The sequence below is a fragment of the Simochromis diagramma genome, unplaced genomic scaffold (genome assembly GCF_900408965.1).
Source record: "Simochromis diagramma unplaced genomic scaffold, fSimDia1.1 OVJJ01000802.1, whole genome shotgun sequence".
NCBI lineage: Eukaryota > Metazoa > Chordata > Actinopteri > Cichliformes > Cichlidae > Simochromis > Simochromis diagramma.
In genome coordinates this window covers 10,466,885-10,484,658 of record NW_024387492.1, presented here as the reverse complement: position 1 = coordinate 10,484,658, position 17,774 = coordinate 10,466,885, and the positions used below count along the sequence as shown (strand labels likewise).

The 17,774-nt window shown below is 40.3% G+C and overlaps 1 protein-coding gene across 3 annotated transcripts in view; it reads left to right on the top strand.

Moving 5' to 3' along the window:
- Window positions 1–319: 319 nt before the first annotated feature.
- Window positions 320–17,774, top strand: part of wasf1 (WASP family member 1) — a 68,152-nt gene continuing 50,697 nt past the window's right edge. For all 3 annotated transcript variants that reach the window (XM_040017338.1, XM_040017337.1, XM_040017336.1), the window contains exon 1: window positions 320–698. The gene's annotated coding sequence lies outside the window, so the exon portion shown is untranslated. The remainder of the gene's footprint in view (window positions 699–17,774) is intronic.

The window sequence follows — 17,774 nt, the reverse complement described above, 5'->3', positions numbered from 1 at the left end:
AACTACCAAAATTATGGCTGCAGTTTGTAAAATGAGACGAAATACTAACGAGGCAGTATTTTGTTTTTCAAAATAAGCTGTCAGTATGTTGTTTAATGTGTTGTTGTGAATATATTGATTCACTGTGTGATTTTATTTTCTCTTCAACTGTAATGTTTGAAATAATCAAAATCAGTGTGTCCCTCCCTGAAATCGATTGGACAGCACAACACCACGGTTTGAGATAATAAGCCAATACCGCGAACGCGCACGAGCCTCCCACGAGTACACATCAGCAGCATGGGACGTTTTCTCGCGCCCCAACAATAGAGTGGTACGTACCATTATTACCGATTTCAATGGGGACGTTTTCTTGTGGATATACGTAATTTCACACTACTTCTCTTAGAAAGAAAACAAATGTCGCATACGGGTAAAAATCAAAGTGGTTTTATGACGTGAAACCTGATGTAAGCTTAACCGGACTAGCTTTATTGCCAATTTCATCAACATTTGCCCAGAGAATCCCTTTGGAAAAAAAGTGGCTGGATTCATCTCCGCCGCCGCCTCTTCCAGCAGGAGTACATTTGATTACGGAGACAGTACAACCATGGATCCGACCCGGGGATTTAAATTTTTGGACACGGTGGCACACTCTGCTGCTCAGTAAGGATGGAGAGAAAATAAGAGGGTTTTTTTTCTTCTTACAAACGTATCAGGTAAATAATTTCTTTTTAAATTTTGCACTGCAGTGCATCATGCAAAATGGGACTTTAGTAACGTTATGTTATCGCTATTAGCACAGCGGCAACTTACCGTCATAAAACCGAGTCACCGTGTTGTAACATTAGACTTCAACTGGAGCTGCTCGACTAATAACGGTCTTGGTAATTCAAAACTGCCTGGCCATCACTGACTCCCACGTTTACCCGGTGTACAGTTGACAAATGTGGCAATGAGAACAACGTTAGGCTACCAAAGTGGTCAAAATCCCACAAAGTAGCCTACCTACCAGTAGTATTTTTATTTTTGAATGACTAAAGGAGGAATTGGTAATGGGACCGCTGGGTCATAAATTGCAGCTGCACATCTGCATGAGATCCCGCTGCAGCGTCTTGACATAGTGAGTCTGAAGAATATCACACTAGTGAGAAAAGCAGAGAGCAAATATTTGCAATGCTCCCCAATTAACCCAACGTGCATAAACAAATAAATAAAAAGACGTAGAGTGTGTTTTATTTGTTAGCGAGTTTGTGGAGTGGGCAGTTTGCTACAGTGTCATGAAGGGAACCACGGGCAGTTAATTTTATAAGAATGCATTGATTTGCCTCTGCGAGGCAGAGGAGAAGGAGGACAGGGGTTGGGGTCTATTCCAGCCAGCTTCGTTTGCAGTCATGGGGGGATGGTAAGCCTTCAGCCCAGTGAAAATCATGCTCTGTGAAATCCGAAACCTTCTTTGTACTACTTCAAGTGCAACAAGAAAAGTGGGCACGAGGGGCATCGTCGTTTTGTGACCGCTGTGCAGTAATCAGCTTTTATATGTAGTGACAGCACGAATATGTGCTTTGATACACAGGAGGCCGGCTAATATGGGCTTTGCACTTCATCAAAGTGAGCATATTTTTTCTACAGTCGGTCCAGTTGAGACAAACTAAGAGTTGGGTCTTTGGATTGCTGCAGGTAACTATTGCCTGCTGAGTGGCCAGCAGCATATTTCATGGTTTGCCTCTTTTAAAAATGCAATAGTAAAGGTAAGAACAGCCTGTAGTGACAGTGTAGGTTCAGCTCCGTGGTTGATGATGAATGAATCACCTTTAGAAACATCAGCTGCAGAGCTATTGATAAAAATCCATGTATGCCACTGTGGATGCTGCTTCTGACAGTGGATTAGTGTGCCTCTGATGTGTTAAAATAACAAATACAGAGCGAGGTAAACTAGGGTTTACATGTGATGTGCAGGAAATTAATAATTATTCTTTTTTTTCTCTAATAAATAGTGAGGTTAAAAAAAAAAAGAAAGAAGCTATTTATCCTACAAGGCTAGACATCTTGTCCAAATCAACAAATGCAGAGCTCTCTACACTCACATTGCCTTGGCTGTGATTCAGTGGGATGCATAAATAAGACTTAATTCCTCGATTTGATCAGAAGCTGCATTAATAATTAATGCAGATAGAGAAGATGTTGACTCTTTCCAGATGACCTTAAATATTTACCTGTTATATCAAATTAGCCCACATCAAACACTTTTAATGCTTCTGATATATATATATATATATATCCATTAGTGAGATGCCTGGTAAATTTCTTGACACAAGCTTTATTTGTCAGTATCAGAAATATTTAAATATTTCTGTTCAGGGAAAAAAAGACATTTGGCTACAATCACTGAATACCCACCTAGTTCCACCTGAAAAAGACTTTCTGGGCTGAGAAGATCTGTGATGGTCCTGTATGATGGCTGGAGCAGAAGAGCTCAACTTCAAGGGAAATACTACTTTAGTCTTGTTCTGGTCAACTGTATGTGACCTGAACTGCAGGTGAGTAAAGTTTACAGTAGTGCAGTGAATGTCACCAAGACCGAACCCTTGCTCCAGATGAATGGATATCTTTTAAAAACGTTTAAAAAAAAAAAATAAATCTGTAGGTTAAGAGCATATGGCAGAAACAAAATGGTCTGTGGGCCATTGCAGCTGTTAAATATATCAGCCTGCAGGAGTGGCCTCCAAACTATCACATGACTGAGAACTATAGCCTAGCTTTCATAAGCGCTCAGAGGGATCATGCAGGGACCATTTGTCATATTGTTTGGATTCAGAGCTGGCTTGAGGACATAATCCAGAGACTGTCCCCTAACCACCGGTCTGATTCAGCCTCAGTGGACATGTCTTAAAGGATGTCTGATGTGGTCCAGACAAGAGGCAGTAGTTCAGTTTGAGGCAACTTCTTTTTAAAGCAGGCGACTTTCTGACCTTTATGTTATATGCATGTCTTTTTTGGTCCTGAAAAACGTCATGCCGAGGTGACAAATACACAGTTGAGGGCTCTGTTCACATTGGCCGCTCTTTGATACATGAATATATACAAAAGTTTCTCAGTTTTGCTACAGGTGTCTCCTCAGAATAGAATCGAGCCTATTGCCATTTTATGTTATGCTGTTTGTGAACTTTTTGCTGTGAGGGATGACATTTCATCAGTTTGCACTTCTCGTGCTTTTTTATTTAAATGTGTTTCATAGGCCCTCATGACTGAACAGCCTCCTGTGGAGGCTTTTGGAAGTCTATTATTTGTTGACAGTGCTCTGATCCTCTGCCAGTCTTTGACTTTCTCATGCTAGCAAGAAATCTCTTTCTCCTCTGCTGTCTTTTTTTAGGGTCTTTCTTTTTGGTCTTTCTCCTCAGAGGAGGAGAAGGGTGATAGGGGGACGCAGAATGACAGGGGTCATAAGGAAAGAGTGTGTAGAAAGAGAAAGGAGGGGAATAGATGAGAGTTAAGTGAGTGATGGGTGCCTGGCATGAGGAGGTGGTGGGAGGAAGGTGGGCTAGGGATTCTGGGAAAGGCAGAGAGAGCAAAAATGAATGCGAATGTGTGCAATGTGTAATGCCAGCTTACGTGCCATTTAGTTGAGCTACAGGCAGCCCTCCTATCTCCCAGCTGTTAGGATCCTCCAGAGGGCCCGGCACACAGGAGCTATTGTTCTTCTTGGCCAGGCCCACAGCTCTATAATACTGCTTCTGTCTGCAGTGTGAACTGGTCTGACAGAGAGACACCAGTGCACGGTTAAGCCTCCCTGACTGGTGCTCCTTGTGTCTTACTACCACTGCCTCCACCACTTCCAAAGAGTTTACACCAACTGCCTCACTGTATTTCTTTAACCATTTCTTTTTAACTTGCTTTTCTTCAGTAGGGGATGCTGTCCCCGTTCTCTCCTTTATTAATTTTTTGCTTTGCTTCCATGTCTTAATCCAGTCCTCAGTCAAACTCCAGGGATGGAAGTTGTCATAGTGTGCCTTAACTCAGGACTTACTGTTGTGCCTCATGGCAGATAATGTTTTGCTTTCTTTCAGTGATGCCACCCTGGAACAAAGCTAGAACGCCATTTTCAGAAATAAAATACATTACTTCTATTGAGAAGAAAGGCTTAATATCTCCAAAGATATATAAAATCCAAAATTTTGATCACAGAGCACCATAACTTGATCTTTAGTCTTAAAAATCTGCTATACCATGTCTTTTATAAATCTGGCATAGTAAGTAACTCTCTGCCTTTTGTCTTTTATCTTCACACAAGGGAGGAGAGGGTGTTGACAGGCTTTCTTAGAGTTGACAAGGTAACTCTGAAAAAGACTTGCCTGATAGTGCCAGAGGGACAGTCAACTGGACAAAAAGAAAGATATCCCAACTGAGTTTAAGGGTACCCCTTTCCCATCTGTAACGATCTGTTATCTGTCTTTCCGTAATCTAAAGCTGAATGGAACACAAGGCGTTATTCCCTTCAGTTTATTTGCCTTCGTTATATCTACACAGCACGCTGTTGCTGCCACAGCTGCACAGTGTTTAAACACATGCAAGAGTTCTCTCATTCACTACATCACTTGAGGCTCTGACGAGTTTTAGAAAGGATTTGTTTTGAGTTGAGGCTGTATTTCATATCTGTCAGATGCAGCTTGAGGAATAGGAAGTGTATGTACGTGCTGTCTTAGCTGTCTATGGTACAGAGCTGATTTAAAAATAAAAAATAAAAAACAAGCAAGTAAATAAATAAATAAAAACATAAGGAAAAAAGGTTGAAGGCTTGAAATTCTGGCTAAAAATATTTTGTCAACTTCCAGCTCATAGAATAACAATCATGAAGTCTTTTCTGGGCTCACATGCTGCAAATTTAATAAAGAATCCCCTTTGGACTTGACATAATAGCCATGCATTTGGGAAATGGAGCACCATGGTGTCCCATGACTGACCTGGCTTATTCTGCCAGCTGAAAGCCAAAATCGCTACACAATGGGGTAAACTGTGGACGGTTGAAGCCACTCCCCTGGTGTCAAGTGTATGTTTGGAAGGTAAATGTAGTCTGATCCCTTTCTCGGCACAATGTAGGCTTCATCTGCTTTAGGAGCAAACTGGATACACGGTTCTCCCTGGGAACTTTAGGCTCAGAGACTAACACTGTTTGTGTTTGTGCGTATATAATGTCCAGAGTTGGGGGTTTTCTAGGCGTTTATATTGGCAAAGCAGTTAAATTGTAAGTTGCCTTTTCTCAATTTAGGTCACCATTTATTTTTTTTCTGCCTTGTTTGCTACCATTAGTCAGTGCTGCTTTCTGACTTCAAAACGATCTCCTCAGCTGCACTTAGAGCATGTGCATATTTGAATGCATTTGAATATTCAAAGTTAGGCAAAATAGAGCCATAATGTTTCGCACAGAATAAAAATATAATCTCTTCTGTTTTACCCGTCTTCCTCATTTTGAATACGTGTGTTCTTTTTCTGTCTTGATTTCAGCCATATCTTCAGTCTCCTATTTTTGCCCATTTCACTGATTGGTTCTTATTGAGCTGGAATGGCTGATGCCCTGGTCATTGTGATCATGTGCGATGATTGATGGAGGCTGAAAAATGGAAAGCAAAAGCACCTTTATCACAGCCACAGCTTGAATCTCTCTTGTCAAGACTTAGTATGTCTGTGTTCAATTACAGATGCACCGAATTTTCATCAAGATTTTCATAAGCACTCATTTTTCTTCTCTGTTTCTCTCCCTGTGGTGGAGCGGGGAATACGTTACCATCAAGAATAACGAAGAAAATAAGAGATGCAGATGAGATTTTCTCTTGGGCGTATTATGTTTTACACAATTTCTTTAGATCTAGTTCAGGATTATTGTTACCCTGAAGACTGCCATGTTTGTTAGAAGTGCTACTGCTATAAAAGATCTTAATATTATAAAATGTTATTTAAATAGTAGTCTTTAAAAGAGGAAAACAAAGCCATGGCTAATAAAAAAAAAATAAAAAAAAAATGCAAAAAGGAATGGAAGAAAATGGTGGGAAAAGAGGACACAAATGGAGCAGTAACCTTAGTGTACACCTTCAGTGTGTTTGTCCACTGTTTCACAGCAGGGGTGCCTGTGCACACAGGCAACTGCTGCTTTCAATTAGAAGCCAATATTTGGCTGTTCATTTACAGCTCGCAGCAAGGATCCAGCTCTGCTTTGATTTGCATGAGGCCCAAGTACAAGGCTTGTCTGATTTGCACTGGATGGAAGCCCAGCAGAGGCTGTGAGTGTAAGCTGCTCTTCCCTCTCAGATGGGACGATCGGAAGTGGAGGCTCGTCTTTCCTTTTGTCTCTGATGGTTAGCAGCAAATGCCAAATTCAATTAAATCCTCTGCAAGAAACCTCCTATTCAGTAACCACTTCATCTTTTTTTCTTTCTTTTTTTTAAATACATGCTTATCATAAAGCGATTCTGTCAGTCCTCCAGCACAAAAACTGCTCCAGAGCAGGGGTCAGATGGAGTTTAGGCATTTGTTACTGGCTGTAGGATAGGATAGGGCGTCAATGTGTGAAGGTTTTGCTTCAGTAGAATCCTATATGCTGTAATTTTCCTGTAAAATTCATTGCTGTGGCCGGAGGAAATATGGTGGTAGTTATTGATTGTGATTATCTACTGTCAGGCCTCTCTAAAGTAGAGTAAAATGTATCTGATATGATGCTGAATCAAAGTCATTCTAAACTGTCAAGCCATGGGAATGGTCTGAGATGCAGCAGTTGCTTACATAACAGTCTTTCATTTATAGACACATGCCCACAGCTAAGAGCGTGTCTAGGCTCACTGTTATGTAAGAAAGAGAAAAATCCTCTGTGTTCATATACATTAGAGATGATACGTCTTGAGATAAGTTATGTTTCTAGACTGACATTACCAGCTTGGATTATTTATTAGTTGTACATCTAGAGCAATAGGTGGGGGATCAATGTGTGTGTTTTTTGCTTGTGCGAATAGTTGTGTATCACACCTGACATCATGCATATCCTGGTGCATTTTTATTTATTTATTTTAAACATTTAGTGCTGTTGAGTGGGCCACAAGATGGCCGATGTGTGAATGTGATTCATTGCCTCAGAGGTCAGAGTGTAGCCAGCCAGTGAGCTGTAACTGTGAACTGTCATCCGCTTGACATAGCCACTTACTACTCCGCTGTTTTTATGATGCAGGACACTGATGGCTATGGTCTGCCCATTGCAGAATTAGTTTGAGCTGAGAACACAAAAATGCAAATAGGACTGTGGCAAAAAGAATACTGATGACAGTTATTTCAGTCGGTACTTTAAGCTGAAACCTCTAATGTGTTCTAGTTCCACGCCATTAATATAGTGAATGACATAACAGATTGTGGTAGCTCACCACGGCAGGAAATTCTGCTCTTTTCCTGCTGCAGAGAAATGTTAATTTTGTTTGTCGTGTTGCAACTGGCTGGTTGACAGTTCCTAACTTTATCAGTACATTATGCATTTCTATTCAAAATTACTTGCTCTGTCAATTGCGATTCCATTGCATACCAATATCAATAGAATACAGTCGACATGGCAGTCAGTAAATCTGCCATTTACACAGGTATAAAGTAAGTTCTTAGAAGGTACTTGCATATTACACCTGAATCCCAACTCTCTTCTGCTATACCTTTATTAAAAAAAACCCAAAACATAATTCTAGCACCACACCTCCCCATTATATGAATAAAGGCTCTTTGAAGACCTTAAAGGCTACCTTTTATCCCTTTCTATATTTTCTGTGATATGTATACTATTAAGATTATTTACATTTCTATTTGGATTAAACATGGCCAAAGTTTCAGATAAACTGAGGGAACACCATGCACACCATGGATAAGGTAAATAAGAATTATTTTGAACTGTGAATCATGCAAAGCTGCCCTAAAAGTATCCAGAATAAAATGATGGGACTAGAAATTAGATCAATGGGTTCACTTTAGCAACTTTTTATTTTTTTTTCCCCCCCATAAGTGCACAATGGAAAATAAAATGCATTCACTTTATCTTGTCATCTAGGGTGTAGATGCAGTGTACACCCCAGATGGCAGGTGTTCAGGCTAGTGCACCAGTTGGATAAATAACATACATATATCTGGAAGGTTTTTGTTGCCGCCTGAAATTTTACTCCCAAATTTAAAGACGTTTGCGTGCCTTTATTCCAACCTATTGGTGCAAGGTGTAAATTCAAATTCAGTAGCACAATGGTCACATTTAAAAACCGTCACAGAAATGCATACGGACCACATGAAACATCCGTGATAACCTGGAAAAGTTAGTTCTGTGAACGGTGGCATGTGGACTGCAGTAATAATGGTCCTGTTGTTTTGCAGGAAAGGTTATTCAGCCCTTGTTTAGGCTCTAAAGCAATCCATAATGGCAAGAGCCAAAAAAAAAAAGAGGCAATCGCTGGGATGGTGGGTGATCACTTAAGGTGCTCTCTGAGTATTAAATTTGACGAAGATTTTCTGTCATAATCTGCACTCCCTTCTGAGCTGCAGATTATGACATATAGGAGATGGGTATTCACCAAAGAATGTTGTCTGCTTGTGTTTGCTTAATCAGCCTTATAGCTGGTTAAATGCCAGGTCAGTATTTGGATTAGCATAGCGTGAGCTGCCTGGAGGAAAGCCATCCTCCTCTATCTAAAGAGTAAAGAGGCAGCCCACATAGGTCCTTCCTGAAGTGTAGGATAAGGTCAAAGAACCATTTTACTTTAGTGTGTTTGGTTGTATAAATGCTAGCAGCATCTTGAGGCAGAAGTCTAGTTTGTGTAGCCTCAGGAGGACAGATGGGTGCTGACAGACAGACCTGGCCTCGGCACTTGGACTGCTGGAAAGCTTTTTTTTTTTTTTTTTTTTTTTTTTTTCCCTTAGTTTGTCTCGCCTTCTTCATTACAAGCTTCCTGTGTGCTTCCTGTCTCACTCACACCTCTCATCCACTGCCTCTCACATATATATTATATTCCTCTCTGTCGTGTCCTACTTTACATAAGCAGAAGCTGCACATTCACTGCTGACTGCTTTCGGTGAAGCTCATGATTGCCGGTTTTGCGGTCAACATTAAGTCGTAGTTGTACATCAGCCATGTCTGAAGGATTGATCAGATTTAAAGTGAGTGCAAGGAAAGGTGACAGAGAGTAACAGTAACAGAGAGGAAGCAGAAGAAACAAGGGCACATGTTGCCTAGAGCTTTATATATAAATTTCCCAATGCATAATTAATTAAAAAAAAGAATATTTGCAGGTTTTTTTCAGCCAATTGAGCTATTTAATTCGTTTAAGTTATTTAATTTAAAAGCTTATTTTAAATTGCCACTATACTACCATCAAGGTCTTAGTCTAAAGCAGGGGTGTCAAACTCAAATACACAGTGGGCCAAAATTCAAAACTGGAACAAAGTCGCGGGCTAACTTTAATATTTATTGAAAATAAGAATGAATCTTTTCTTATGGACTCAAATAAGTTTTGCTGGAAAACTGAATATGGAACAAGCAAAGCTTAATACTAAACAATATATATATTAGCTGTATAATACCAGTAGGCCAGCTTTAATAGTAATTTGGTATGGCTTCGTGGGCCAAATGTAATTAGGCTGCGGGCCAAATTTGGCCCACGGGCCAGAGTTTGACACCTATGGTCTAAAGCATGACTAGTTTAATTGCCTTCATTAGAACCTACATGCTTACTTGGTGAGTTGTTTATTGTATTTAGCTGTTGCAAACACCTGACAGTTACCTTCTCACTTTCTATAGCGGTGACACCTGCAACAAGCAGGGGGGAATCAAATTTATTTCAAGGTTTTCATAACATTATTTTTCTGATTTAAATTAAATAAAATTAGTTCCTATATAAGTTAAACCATATTAATATTTAAAAATGTACTTAATTAATTCAAGTTATCAAATTTAAAAGATAAGTTTATATTGTCAGTAGGGGTGCAACGATATTCGTATCGATATTGAACCGTTTGATACAGTGCTTTCGGTTCGGTACGCATATGTATCGAACAATACAAAATTTGTAATTTATTTTATCAACTTTCCTTCTGACGATGCTGTCTGTGTTGAGCGCTCAGTGAATCTGCGTTCGACTACTCCGCCTAGGCTGCACTGTCGAGCGCAGATCCACTGAGCGCTCAACACAGACAGCATCGTCAGAAGGAAGAGAGCAGGGCAAGCTAGCGAGACAGAAGTTAAGCTCTCCTTGCAACATGGACCTCCCCCACCCTCATTCAGATCTGGTGTTTGGAATTATTTTGGTTTTCATGTGACGTATGACCCTGAAGGTAAGCGAGTCATGGACTAAAGTAAAACAGTATGTTGGATGTGCCATGCAATGCTCAATTACATGGGTGGGAACTAGTGTGTTAGCGCAGTTAGCTCGTTAACGTGTTGGCCGTCTAGCCCCATGCACGGGGCTCGTTAACGGAGATTTGCCGTGTTGTGGCGTTAAGGTCATTTCAACGAGATTAACCTGAAAGCACTAGTGGGAACACAACGAATATGACTGCACATTTACGCCGACATCATCCTAGTGCAAAGACAAGTGGAAGCAGACAAAAACAAGCAAGCATGCTACTAACTTTAGCCGAGTCATTTAGACAGCTGTTTAATATGCTGCTGAGAATATAGCCCAGAAGAAGCGGATAGTATAGCTTTTATTTTGGAAAGAGACATTTCTCTGTAATAAACTCTCTTTTCCAAAGATGAGTGATTCCTCAATCAGATACAGGGCTCGCAATATCGCAATATCGCTAGCCCGACGTCCCAGGGCTAGCGATTTTTTTCAGTCGGGCTACCAAAATCTATCTCTTCCCTGCCCGTCGGGCTATTGTAGGAAGGAAAAATATATGTCAATGCTTTTGCATTCTTTCAGAAATGTAGCTGGGTAATTATGTCATTGGCATCGGTGAGCCACTGTCAATATGTGACATATTGAAATCGTGTTTGAATTTGCGCTTGTTTTTTTGCATACACTTTGCAGTCGTGCGATCTGTGTATAGAGAGCGACAGCACTGATCTGTGAGTGATGATAATTTGTGCACAAATTCCTCTGACATTGTCTTATTAATCGTTAGCTTACTATGCAAACATGACAAGTGAAATCTCCCGCAGCAAGCTTAAACATGTGAGAGGTTGATCGCGCAGAGAATCGCTGAGCTTATGCGAGTGCGTGTGTAAAAGCAGCAGGATATATATTTTAGTTCTGCTGAGCCAAATAAGACAGGTCAGGGTGAAGAAGTGACAGCCAAAGAAAAGCTTACCACAAAACGGAGAAGTTATGACAAATCAGACTATAAAGCAAAAAGAAAGTGCAGCTTTATGGTTTCATGGACAAAATAATTTCTGTGGCTGCAATATGACGAGCTAAATAACCAGGGCTGCACATAAGTGGTCCACAGGTGCGCATTCGCTGTCAAAATAAACATGCACAAGGGTTAGGGTTAAATTTAAAAACTGTACTTTTGAGTTAAAATATATATTTATAATTTTAATAAATGACAAATTAAAAAGGCATGAACATTTTTTTGTATCGAAAAAATATCGAACCGTGACACCAAAGTATCGAACCGAACCGTGAATTTTGTGTATCGTTGCACCCCTAATTGTCAGTGTATTACTATCACGGTTTGATTCTAAAAGAGTCACTGGTTTCATTGCTTTCCTTAACACTAACATGCTTACTTCGTGAGTTGTTGTATTTTGTTGTTGCAAACCTGTCACCCTTAGGTTTATCATTCATTGACAAGGTCAAAAATCCCATTTCCTGATTTATTTATTTATTTTAATTTTTAATATCAAAAAAGAGAGTGGAAACGGAGTTGTTCACACCTTATTATTGTTATTGTTATTATTATTATTATTATTATTTTTTTTTTTCAATGTTCAGATTTTTTTTCCTTGCAACTGAAACAGAGAGCATATTAGAGATTGGAATCGAGAAGCGGTTCTTGTAGAAAACCAGTTCATAGTAGTTCAATTCCTTTGAATCATTAGCCTGCCTGTCTATTGATCCTGCTTATCAGTTCTTGCACTCTCACTATAATCAGCTGTCAATCGCAAGTCAGAGGAGGAAACTAGCGAGGCAGTCTAGGGCATGGATATGCACGTTTATGTTTATTGCACAAAAGGGCGAGATAAATGGTAACGTGGTAAAGTAGAAAACTGCATCCAGGACAGAAACGACCGCATTATGCTGCTAACACAAGTTTGTTTTTTTGCAAGCATCTACTAGGTCGGCATGCTAAGCTAAGCTAGGCAAGAACCCAGAGTAAAAGCTTAGTGATTGCCGACCCCAGCAGCCAGACCCTTAACTTAACAAGTAACAAACAGATGAGCAGTCAGGCTGTAGCCTCTCTTTCTACCTGTTCCCTTTTCTAAAGCAGATTCAATATGACGATTGCTTTTTTGTGCTTGTTTTCATCTTTGCTTTGTGCGGTTAGCTTTGTATTCTACCAGGAGAACGATCTTCGAGATTTGTGTACTCATTAGGAATTTGTGTTGGTGCTTGCGGTTGTAGCCTCAGGTTTAAATGGCGATTATGAGATGGCGTGTTTCAGCTGTTTTAAAGAGTAACATGAAAGAGCAACATGAAAGTAATTTAACAAGTACTATAACAAATTACATTTTCCCAGGAATAGTTAAGTGACGTACTGCATTACCCTTAAGAAAAGCGTTTTGTGTAATATGTGTAATGATGACTTTTTTGAGTAACGACTCTAACACTGATCACAACAAACAGGGGAAATACCTCAACAAACATGCAAACCTTTGACGCACAGCATGCAACTAATTTGCATGAATATAATTTCCTTATTGCTGCTTGGCAACGGTGGTTAGTCTCAAAACGGAGCCGGTGAGAACTTAGTCTGGAATCAGTTGCCAGTGTTCTCGGCTCTTACTGGTGACTGGCCAGTCAGCCTCCCTGATCTTCTCTTTCATGCATGTGCAATATGGGCACAGCACCATAAGCTCGCTCACAGCCACATGCTAACATGCTAGCATGTGTTAGCATTTTCTTCACTGTAAAAAGGCACAAAATTTGCAGTAAAGTAAACACAGGCAGTAGTTGGTGCTGTTCTAGAAAATTTTCCACTAACCATCAAGCTGTTCAGTCGAAATGCTGTTGAGAGAGTGCATTAACTTGAATGTCTTATTATTCCTTGCAAATACCCAAATTTTGCTTAGTTATAGAAAATAGAAGAAACTTACTTCCACGGGCTTTGATTTGGATCACAAATTATTAAAATGCATTGGGGAGTTTAACGAACCTTGTTCCTGAGTCTGAGCTTACTTGATTAATATATGTAGTGTATTTACTGCAGGGGGCCTCTTTTCCTGAATTTCTCCTGCATATCTGTTAAGGGGCGGAAGACACTTCTATGTTTGCAAAGTGAAGGGCTCTTATGTGTGGGAGGGAGAGCTGGACTATTAGTTTAGCTTAGGAAGTGCTTATCTAGTAGCAGAGGAGCATCGAGAGCTCTGGGTTGTCGAATGATGCAGTGGTGACTATGATTGACAAGGGCAGGGTGTCTCAGATATCCTAACACACACACTCTCAGGGGTGCAGTGATGAGGAGGGTGGCAGAGAAGCCAAAGTTTGACCAACTGTAATAGATAACAAAGAATCGTGTGGGAGCAGAGATAACGGCTACTATAGATTATGTCTCTTTCTTATTCGTCTGTTACTTTTGCCTGTGTAGACGCACGCACGCACGCACGCACACACACGCAAGCCTCACTTATTGCGGCTGAGGAGACTAGAGGCTTGAAATATGCCCACCGATAAGAAGAGAAAAAAACCCCAGAAGCAAACAGGTAGAGGGAATACGCAAGTCAGGGGCTTTCTACCTGTCGGAAGAATTGGATTTTGCTTCCCTTTCAAGATGTGCCAACAGGAGACGAGCAGAGAGCCTCACAATGCCTGGTGACAGCCAAAAGAAAGAGGGAGAAAAGGGACCAAGAGGTGCTTTGTCTCCCTCATCTTTGTACCATTGTCACCCGTATTGCTTTCTCTAGAGACAAGAAACTGGATTTTTTTTTTTTTTTTTGATCTAATGATCAAATCTATATGGATGACTTGTGTGTGTATGTGTGTACATGTGTGTGGATGCAGATGGAAGACAGGATTGTGTCTGTAGACCAGCATGCACACAAGCGCTCCTATTCACTGAATATAGTGAACTGAATCATGCAGACACCTTAAGTAACAGTCTGCCATAATATAAAAATGTCTTCTCATTGCTTGGAAAAACTGCCTGGTAAGCCTGGAGAATCCGCGTCTTTATCATTATTCTATGTAATGACAGAGTAAGTGAATGACCAAAGCCTTAATTGAGTCAAATCTTCTATAGTACTGTTAATACAAGCCTTTTAGACCACATTTTATAATTTGCTTTAGCTTCTTTTTTTTCTGTAGAGATTCATTCTTTCCTCCCACCCAGTTGTCTCGATTAGCATCTACCATTTTGACTTGCAGAGGGATTTTAAAATCGTCCAGGATTAAATGTGTGCGTGTGCATAAGGTGGAGGAAGCCAGTGTGGTGGTCATGAGATATCAGAAGGCACAGGTCAAAAAATGCCTGCGGCTGACCTGTTGACCCCTAATGAGCAAACTGTTTCTATATATGGAAAAGGGCCTAAAGGGCAGTGACTGGCCTCTGCCTGCTTGGCTGCTACTGTAGGACCACCTATTACTATCATTTTTTAGGTATAAGATATGTATTTGATACTGTAGTTTATTATATCCTTTTGTTTTACATCTGTTTAATGACTAGTTACACTTTCAAGGTGCTCAATTAGTGTTTGACCCAAGTCATACTGACCCATGTGGCTCTTTGTAGTTGTTTACACAAATGCAAGTCAGCAGTGAGAAACAGAGATGGGCAGTAATCCGATTACTTTTTTCAAGTAACAAGTAAAGTAAGGGATTACTATTGCAAAAAGGTAATTAGATTACTGCCACTTCCCGTAAGCACGCTGCATTACTAAAACCGTGATTTTTTTTTTTTTTTTTGTGGCAACAGCTGTGTGAAGATCAACAATGGATAATATATTGAGTGCGGGAGAGAGTATGAGCGTGCAGCGTTTAAAGCGTGGAAGTACTGACCTTACTTTGAGTTTGATTCCGTAAAAAGTGACAAAAACATTATCGTCCGCTGTTCACTGCGTGGGAAGAAAACTTCTTTTTACAGGTAAAAAACCCCTAAATGTCCGAGCAAGCACCGAGTACGCTACGACAGAATGGGGAAATTCACAGACAAACTCGCGGATTCTTCCACTGACCGCTGCGGCACACCTGCAGAGGGCAAACATCTGCCTGCGATACAGGTGAAAATAGAGCAACAGGACCGCTGAGTCTTTGATTTTATTTATTTTCTGCTGTGTTTCCGCGTGAGGCGGAATGTAAACAGTGCAGGCAATGACCGCAGTGAATTCCCGAGGGAGATAGAAAGGGCGACACTTAACGATCAAAAAAATTATATCAAGATATTTAAAGGAAATGTGCAATATTGATATTCATGATGAAATTTTAAAAAATGGTGATGTTTTATTGGGGAATGCAGTTGTCAAGCAAAAGCATTTATTTGTGCAAGAAAAATGAAGTGTATTTTCCAGAGCTGTTGGAAAAGTATGTTGCAAATTTGCATTACAAACAACTCAGTTTGAAACTGGCAGCAGACACAGGGTTGTGTTGGGAAGGGCATCAATTCAATAAATTTTGTTTATATAGTACCAAATCAGTCATCTCAACACCCTTTATATTGTAAGGTAAAGACCCTACAGTGATACAGAGAAAACCCCAACAATCAGATGACCCGCTATGAGAACGCGCTTGGTGACAGTGCATTCTCATAATGGGAAAGCTCTGGAAGAGCCAGGATGAGGAAGGCAACATGCTGCAACATGCCTGATCTCAGACATCCCTGGCTCATCTCATTGTGTGTACTGGAGGACGTGAACACATGGGGTCGCAATGTCATTGCTGTGATACTTTTATTTCACATATAAATTTGATATGACATGGCACAACACTAGTTGACCGTCCCTGGTTTTGGTAAGCTACAGTGTGAACAAAGAGGATGCAGCTCATGGCATGCTTGCTTGAGGAATGTATCATTAGAAAATGTTATAGTTAGCTTGCTCAAATGAGCACTTGATATCACCCCAGTGGTCAGCCCTGCTGTTCTGTACCACTGGTGCTGCCTTAAGCCTCCTCACAGCAAGGGCATCTTCACTAACCATCATTGTTCTGGTCTCCAGGCGCCATATTCTCAGAATCATCTCTCATGCACAGATACAAACACTGACATTGCACACAGCCACAAGACAGCCTATGAGAGATCTGCACAGCTGCTCTGGGCACTGTCTGATCGCTCTAGTTTAGACCACAAATCTGCCTTGATTTCCCTCTTGCTTCTCTCATATAACCATTTCGCAATTCCTGCCAAATGCCACTGGGTTCGTTGAATGGTCTTGAATGGATGTTGCTATTGTTGTATTCACAAACACATTGGTTCACGGTAGGTGTGCCTTGTGCGCGTATGTCTCAGGTTGTCTTAACATGTGAAATTTGCATATGAAAAAAATTATGGAACTGGTTGTTTTGTTTGGTTTTTATTATGAAAATTTAAAAAATTATTTATATAAACTTTGGAAGTTAAAGCCTTTTTTTGGTCTTATTTAAACACATCTCACTGTACTCAAGGCAGTGGTGCAGGAGAGACTGACTGAAATACACTTTGCCTCCAAGCTGTTTTACAAACCTCCTCTCGTCTTTTCAGTCTCAGACCATGATTCATTCTTAGATGTAGATCAAAGGGAATTGACAGAAGAACAGTTCAGCTATAGTGTGCTGAATTTGGACTTTTGCACCAGAGGTAGGTAGATAGAGGTGTGATGCAGTGATCAACATGAAAATGTGAGTGCTTAAGGCGCAGGCGCAGCATAGCAGGGTGCCATATCTTGTGATTCATGTCACTTTATTTTGAGAATAACTGCTTCTGACTTGTTCTCCACCTGGGGTATTTATTTCAGTCAAATGAATGTGAATTGGTATGTTGTACAGTACTGAATCACAATGCCTACTGTACTGCAATATATGAGAAAAATTGCAGTATCAATGAAATATTAGCTTCTACTGTCCAGTTTTTTTTTTTACTTCTCCTCTCTGCCCTAGAACACAGAGGCCCTGTTGTAGACTCAGGGATTGATCTCAATGAGAAAAGATGATCTCTCTCCTTCTCCCCCGATACCACCCACACAGCTTTTTCTTTTTTCTGCCGCAAGCATCCCCCTCTCAGCCCACCTCATATTCCCCCCTTTTTCTCTTTCTCTCTTTGTCTGGAGACCATCTATTTCTGAACAGAGCTCAGAAAACTTTAAACTTGCAGAAGAAGTTATGGTTCTTCTGTGAAAGTCTGTCCAATTTTATTCATAAAGAAGATACCTTAAAAAGGGCACACAGCTATACATGAGCTATACATTGCGTGGTACTGCGTACAGTACTCTGCAAAGGTGTTGAGACATCCATTTTCCTAGAATAGCAGCAGTGAATTATTGAAACATGTGAAAACATAAATGGATTTATGGTATATAAGGCAAAAACAGTTTGAACAATTCTAATAAGCTTAAGAGTGAATATTTGGCATGACCACCGTTATTCTTCAACTCAGTTTGAACTCTCTTAGACAAACTTTCTTATATTTTCTTTAAGTATTCATCAAGGCTTTCTCCAGGCTTCTTG